This window comes from Castor canadensis, chromosome 7 (assembly GCF_047511655.1).
Source record: "Castor canadensis chromosome 7, mCasCan1.hap1v2, whole genome shotgun sequence".
Classification (NCBI taxonomy): Eukaryota; Metazoa; Chordata; class Mammalia; order Rodentia; family Castoridae; genus Castor; species Castor canadensis.
This window is the reverse complement of record NC_133392.1, coordinates 41672277-41680126: the sequence shown is the minus strand read 5'-3', so window position 1 is coordinate 41680126 and position 7850 is coordinate 41672277. Positions and strand designations below refer to the sequence as shown.

General features: G+C 34.8%; 1 protein-coding gene across 1 annotated transcript in view; it reads left to right on the top strand.

Annotated features, from left to right (window-relative positions):
- LOC109701759 (gastric triacylglycerol lipase-like) overlaps nt 1–7850 on the top strand; it is a 142799-nt gene that overhangs the window by 17399 nt on the left and 117550 nt on the right. The gene's annotated exons all lie outside the window — the stretch shown is intronic.

Genomic DNA, 7850 nt, shown 5'->3' with positions numbered 1-7850 from the left:
GGGGTGGGGAAGAAACCTTAGGGGTTCCCTTGTCATACAAGAGACTGGATCCAGGACTCAGAGTTTCTTCTCTCTTTGAAATGTGAACAAAGCCTGTGGTAAAGAGAAATAGGAATGTACACAGCACAAAATGAAAACAATTTACTCCAGGGAATAAGTTCTATTAGTTTTCAAACAGGACAGATCATGAATACCCTTTAACTTCAAAGTCTTTTCCTTTAACACATGTCCTAGTTTTGCTTTCTGAGACAGAGCTAACTTTACAGAAACAAGAATGTGTTTACTTCCAGATAGTACTGTGGGTATGATGAATATCCCTGAATACAGGGTCAGAGAGCTACAGATAGATGAAGCCAGAGGAAAGTTAATTACAATCTCTTGACACGCCTTTCATATCTGAAAAGCAGCTTGAACTTCATCCTCTGACAGAATGCCTGTCTCTAACAGGCGGAATACTGAGCCAAATCCCAAGCAGTTTCGGTTGTGCAAGGCTGTGTTATTTCCAGAGGGTATAGGCAACATACCTCAGTTTTATTCCTAGCATCTTTGCTATAAACTGGATAAAGTGTACAAGAAACAAAGATCTTTATATATATTTTTCCCAAATTTATTAGACCTCCCACATTATTTATTGCTTGACAATTTAAATAATATATTTGCACGTAGAGTCATTGTTTTGTGCTCAGTTACAAATATGCACAAAAATACAGTGAATGGGGTTAATCAATATACAAGGACTGTGCATTTTCATGTTCACAAAAACAGGGTAAAATCTTGCTGAAGAATCCAGCTATAGGGAATGCCCTCACCTTAACTCCACCAACTCTTTTTGTGGTGGGTATTTTCTAGATAGGGTCTTGTGAACAATTAGCCAGGGCTGGCTTTGAACCTCAGTCCTCCTGATCTCTGCCTCCTGAGTAGCTAGGATTACAGACATGAGCCACCAGTGCCTGTCAGGGTTGTTGATTTTGATACCAAACTTTGTGTATGAATGTAACCTTGTGAATGGCATCAAGCCAGCAAGACAAATAGAGGGGAGTAGGTCCTGTTTTTGTTGGGCCAGGACAGTCTCTTTGCAGGATCTGTAACAGATGTGCGGTTTAACCTTTCATTTTCTCCTTAGATAACTTTTAACAATTAAAAACGTTTTGCATAATTTTCTGGACTACAATTTAAATTTATTTTGAATCTTAATTTAATTGAGATTTAAAAATGCATTAATATAGTGACAATAGATCAGAAGCCATCAATTTCATTGTGAATAAGGCAGGAAATATGTTCAAAGTTCTCACTGAAGACAAACAGTATCTTTTGAGGTTTTCAGTCATGAAGTGTTATCAGAGCAACTCACTGCTCTGTATGTGTAGAGAAGAAAAATTAGTAGAAATAATAAAAGTTAAAATGAACACTCAATTTTCAAAATATGTCCCCTTACAAACTGATTGTGCTTTACCAAAATAGATAAATCCATTTAAGAAAATTATCAGAGTGGAGAAAAGATTGGCATTCCTGATATCCAGTTCTCTTTCTCAAAAATAAAGTGGAAACATAAAGCTGGTTTAAATGAAGTTTGTGAATGAGCTCATCTTGGGCTAACATATTAACTCATGTCCCCCCTGTGATTAAATGATTCATTGATTCATTCATTCATTCACACTTCTTCATTCTCTCCAAATTTTCAGATACTTTTCTATACATTAAGACTGTAGTACTGAATGAGGTAGAGAAATGCCATATTTGCACACAAAAGAATATATTATAATGAGAACCTATATAAAAATCAATTATACAAACAAGTAGGAATGTTTCACATTGTAATGAATACCTTGAAAGACAAAAAGCAACAAAGGGGTGGATCTAGAGAGTGACTGAGGGCTTGGATTACATGATCAGGGAAGGATTTCCTGAAGAGCAGGATTTGACTAGAATAACCAGGATAAACAGCAAGACACATTTATAGGGATTGGCATTTCAGGCAGACTCAAATGTTTGTACAAAATCTTAATAGAATTACAAACTTACTGCACTTGACTAACAGGATAAGTGTTATTGTTACCAGAAACTAGAGGGACAGGGATAATGAAGCAAGCAATGATGTATGAGATGCAGGCAGGGATCAGATCATGTAGACAGAGCTTTTAATTATTAAACATATTTCATTGTAATAATGGTAATATATTATTCAAAAATAAATAATATGCTTTAATTTATTATTTCTTTATTTTGTATAAAATCCATATGTTGATGACTATTTTATTTTTCCTGCATGATTTTAATATAAGAAACAATATTGTTTTATTTATTATTATTATTATTTATTATAGGTGGTATTTGGATTTGAACTTAGAACCTCATTCTTGCTAGGCAGGCACTCTACCATTTGAGACATGTCCTTAGTCCCTTTTGCTTTTTAGTTATTTTATGGTTTTTTTTTATTTTATCACTTGCTTTTTAGTTATTTTTTGAATAGGGTATTTCAATTTTGCCTAGGCTGGCAGAATTGTGATCCCCCATTGACCCTTCTGCATAGCCTGGATGACAGGCACATGCCACCCATATCCAGCTTATTGGTTTGAGATGGGATCTTGCTAATTTTTTGTTTTGAGCCACTGTATTTCAGAACTCTGCCTCTCAAATAGCTGGGATTATAGTCACGAGCCACTGTTCATGACCCAACGATATTATATTAAACTTTCTTGTAAAATGGCTTAGTCCATTTTGTGCTACTATAAAAAATTACTGAGACTGTGTGCATTATCAGAAAGAGGTTAATTTTGCACATGATATTGACATGTCCTTAGCTCTGGTGAGGGAGTGTTTACAGATGGCAGAACGTAAGAGGGAGTGCATACACAAGAGGTCACATGGCAAAACAGGAGGCATGAGATGGGAACAAGTTAGGCTCCTTAATTTTCCTTCCTTCCTTCCTTCCTTCCTTCCTTCCTTCCTTCCTTCCTTTCTTTCTTTCTTCTCTCTCTCTCTCTCTCTCTCTCTCTCTCTTTCTTTTTCTTTCTTTTGATAAATCAAGCAGTTCCTGCAAGAATGAACCCCTCCAACCAGGTATGACACAATCCAGTGATACAACATTAATCTCTTCTTGATGATGGAGTCCTCATGACCTGGTTACCATCCACTGGGCTCCACCTCTTAAAGCTTCCACCACCTTAGCACTCTGACTCTGGAGACCAAGTGGATGAACCTTTGGGGGACAAATTACATCCAAGCTATAACATAAACATTTCCGGTTCTATATGTGACAAATCATTTTCTAGGATGCACAGGGGTAGAAAACTCTGAAGGAGAGAAATAGTATTTTAATTTTACAAGATAATGCCACTTATTTTCCAAAGAGTTTATTCCAGTTTACACTTCTCCAGGGAACAGGAGTGAGTATAAATTTATTGTCATTTGCATTGCTTTTTCCTATTGAGCAGTTTGTCTTTTTCAAATCAGTTACTGGATGTTTTCATAAATTCTAGCTACCAGTGCTTTATCATTTGCATATTTTAAAACTATTATCTCCCAGTTTTTGACAGCGTTTTGCACTTAGTTCTGTAAAAAAAGTTAAAACTTTACTGTGTTTACATTTGTGAGACTGATGAGTCACTTTATAACTCTATCCACAAAATTGTTTACCCCTAATGCTTAAAAACATATTAGAGGGTATGTTTTTAAGAGATATGAACATGTAGATGAATTATTGTTCTCCTATCCAAATATTGTAGAAAGCTTTAATGATTTTTAGAATATTGAACACTCATGAATGAGTAAATAGGTTAAAAGAATTTCAGAAGCTGATAAATCACAGTGATAAGGAAATCCCGAAGAAATTTTAGAACCATATCCTTTATTGAGTTGACTGCTTAGGCAATATCTGACTTCTCACTTGACAAATGTTTATATTTACTGAAAATAAAGCTACTACCAATTCTTAGGAAAGGTCTCTTGAAATACATATACTAAAATACACAGTGAGAGGGAATGAAACAGAGAATTAAAATTTCATTTACATCACAAGAAGGCCAAAGCATTTACATTTGGTCAGAATGAGTATTTTTTATTGCGGGGTGGGAGAGGGAGAGAGCCAAGAGAAGGAGGGAGAGAGGGGCAGGGGCTTAAATACCCCTCAGTGAGACTCGGCATAATCTGATTGGTTGGAGCAGAAGGAGAATTCAAGCTATACTTGAGGAAGGACTGTAACCCTGGAAAACAGAAGCTTAAAGGTGCAGTAAGAACCGAAACCTATCGGCGCCATTATTGCCCACAATGAGTATGACTCCTTAGTATTAAAAAGCTTACTAATTATAATACATAATCATTATATTTATGTGAGAAACAACTTTCAATTATAGGAGTTCATAAATGGAAACAGCAGTAGCCCAACATGACTTCACAGTTTCACATTTACTGCAGCATGCTAATTTCCCAGTAGGTTCAAAATGTGGTGGCTACTTAGAACAATGTGCTTTGAGCATATACTTGGAAGTATATTTTATTTGTCTAATGGAAAGTCTGTTATCCTGAAGCCCAAATACATATTTAAGTTATACTGATTGTGTATAAAAACTTTCAATTATTTTTTCGCTAGTGTTTTCTTTCATCCTCTCCAAATTATTGTATATGTTGTAATCTGAAACCTGTCTCCACATAGAATGCGTTACCCAATCCCATAAGAAACTCTAGTTAAAAATTAACAAAAATGAGCCAGACCCTGGTGGCTCACATCTATCATCTAGCGACTCAGGAGGCAGAGATTAGGAGGATTGAGGTTTGAAGCCAGCCCCAGGCTAGTAGTTTGTGAGACCCTATCTCAAAAAAACCCATCACAAAGAAAAGGCTGGAGGAGTGACTCAAATGGTAGAGTGCCTGCCTAGCAAGCATGAGACCCTGAACTCAAACTCCAATGTCAACAACAACAAAAATTGAAAAAAATGAATGAGTAAACAAACATAACCTAAATATTTTGTCTTTTCTCCACTATTAATCAGATTTCTTTTTCTACTGGGGTTATCTAAGTGAAGTGTATGACATTTTTACTGAAGATAGTTATATCCTTCAGATTTATTAAATTCCTCATAGGAAGAATCATTCTAGTAATATAGGTAAGATTGAAGGGAGAAGAGAAAATGAATTTGAAAGATATAAATCAAATATATTTCACACACAAACTTCCTAGTTAGAGAATGTTACTTGTAAAAAGCCCTCAGACCTCTTTGATTCCCAGTAATAAAGAAGAATTTCTAACTGACACCTGACTTGCTGCATTGGTTGTTGTGATGTGGCCCATGACTTTTGTCTGGTGCACTGGGTAGGAACTCAGTCTCTGTTTAAAAGTCCTAGAACTTTCAATCCACTGAATCCCTGGGATGCTCTACCTTACTGCTGTTAGAATTCATAACTATTCTTCCTGGTTATAACACCTAATACATGGTTCACTCTGCATATATGTCTATCTCTTCAGACTATGCCAGTACTGTTCAATTTCCAGGGGGGTTGTTTTTTCTTTAATCTGCCTATGAATCTTTTTGAATCTCAAAATAGTTGATAGTAAATACATCTACGTATTCACCAAAGAAATTAAAGATTTCTTAGAGTATGCTTTATGTCAAGGAAGCATGGGAGATCCTTTATTTCAGATATGTCCCTTCATTTTGTGCAATTTTATTCTCTGTCTGTCCTCTAACAGGTAGGTTCTATAAAATCTCCAAAGTCAAATAATTCACAATTATTAGTATGAAGCACATTTTGTCCATTTTTCTTACTGCATCTGTGTATTGCTTAACCTCTATAATATATAACCCATAAAAGGAATATCTCTGAGTAACATCTGTAAAACCAGGGAAAGGTGATAATTGTCACAGAAAATCATGAAAATCATTGTCTGCATGAAAATGGCAGGACTTCAGACATTATCACAGTGAAAATTATCTTAGAATAGGTGAAACTGGAGTTTAGTTTTAGTGTTACTCTAACTGTATGGATATCTTCAGCAAAATAATCTCCCTCATCTTCAGAGGTTTTGTTTTCTTCTGCAAAATAATGTCAGCAATGTAATTTCCTAGTATGTTTAGTTCTAAGTTCTAATACCTAATCATGTCATTGCTTATACAGTAATCATAATTAGATGTTTTCAGAAGTAGACATAATTGCAGAGGGGGCAATGTTTAACTGGTGGAAAAAATGACCTTGTTTCTTTGGGCCAATAATCATTCCACACAAATTCTGAATGTCCTCTAGTTTTAAGAGAACTACAAGTGGGCAAGGAAAGAATAGGGGCCCATATGAATGTCTTCCCCAGGTTGAAACTATTTTAGAACTCTTTCTGAAGAAAAATAAGCACAGCATATGACTACCACGTCTCATGCAACATCATGAGTTTGCTATAGTGGTTGCAAAGAATGTAGGGTAACTAAAGGTACAGACAGAGAGGAGAAAATGTAAACATGAAAGAAGAGTGAGTTAGATACTTCCATATATATTTTTTTTCACATTCATATTACCTATATGGTGAATGTATAGTGTATAAAAATGAAACAGTGAATAACTGATAAATGTGACAACTTTTCTGAAACTGTAAGGTTATGTTTATCTGACACTCTCAAAAAATGACACTGGGCTGATAGAATAGTTGAATGGGTTGTCAGGGTGTAGGGTAGGAATAGTTTGCTGAGACAACATAAGAGAGTTCATTGTTCCTGTAAAATGGTAGCTATCTTGAATAGTGGCAATAATAAGTATACATGGTCATTTTTACTTCTGTATCTATGGGTTTCACACATGGGGATTCAACCAATAGTTGCTAGAAAATAATTGAAAACATTCACATCTGTATTAAATATGTACATGCTTTTTTCCTTATAATTCTCCTATGAACATTACAGTAATAATAATAATAATTCTTCACATACCATTTACATTTTATAATAAAAGTAATATAGAGATGATTTAAAGTCCAATGGAGAATATGTGTAGGGTATTTGCAAATAATGTTTTATTTAATGTGAGTGATTCAAGCAAGTTTGAATTTTGTATCCTCAGGGATCCTGGAACCAATTCCTTTCGGATTCTGAGATAATCATGTAGGTCAAAAATTTATGAATTACATCAAAATTTTAAGTTGTTTTACTCAATTATTTTCATTAAAATTTGTGCATTCTTTGGCTAGGGTATAGCTACTGTCTGAGCACTTCCTTAGCATGCAAGAGGCCCTGGGTTCAATCTCAAGCAGTATCACAAAATTATAAAAACATAATGAGTAAAGAGGTACTGATAGATTAAAATAAAAAAGATATCAATGAAATGCAGCAAGTAGACCTTGCTTAGATCCTGATTAGCAGTATCTTGTGGCGAGAGAAAACATAAGAAAATGAAGATTGGCTGACTGTTTAATAACAGTAAGAAGTATTAAAATTATTTCAAAACAGTATTTTAACTGTATACCTTCCCCCACCTAAAGGCCTTTTCATTTAGAGATAACTGGTGAAATATTTATAAAAGAAAAACTACATTGTTTTCAATTTATTTCAATATAATTCACTGTAGGTGTGAGTAATTTGTGGCATCAAAACAAAATATGACAATTTTAAGAGCAGAGTGATAGGAAATTGTATAATCATTACTAATTTGGTGCATGTGTTAAAAATTTCAACAATAAAAGGTTAAAGAATAAAAATATAAGGAGGGCAGAGCAAGATGTGACCATGACTCTCTCCAAAATTTCAGTGATGGTCTTTCCCACAGAAACCCAGTTTGAACAGCTGTTTATGCATCAGTATACTCAAACAGGAGTTATGGAGACCAACTGAGAGATCACAACCCTGTGTTTTAGCATATTAAGTGTAAATATTCAA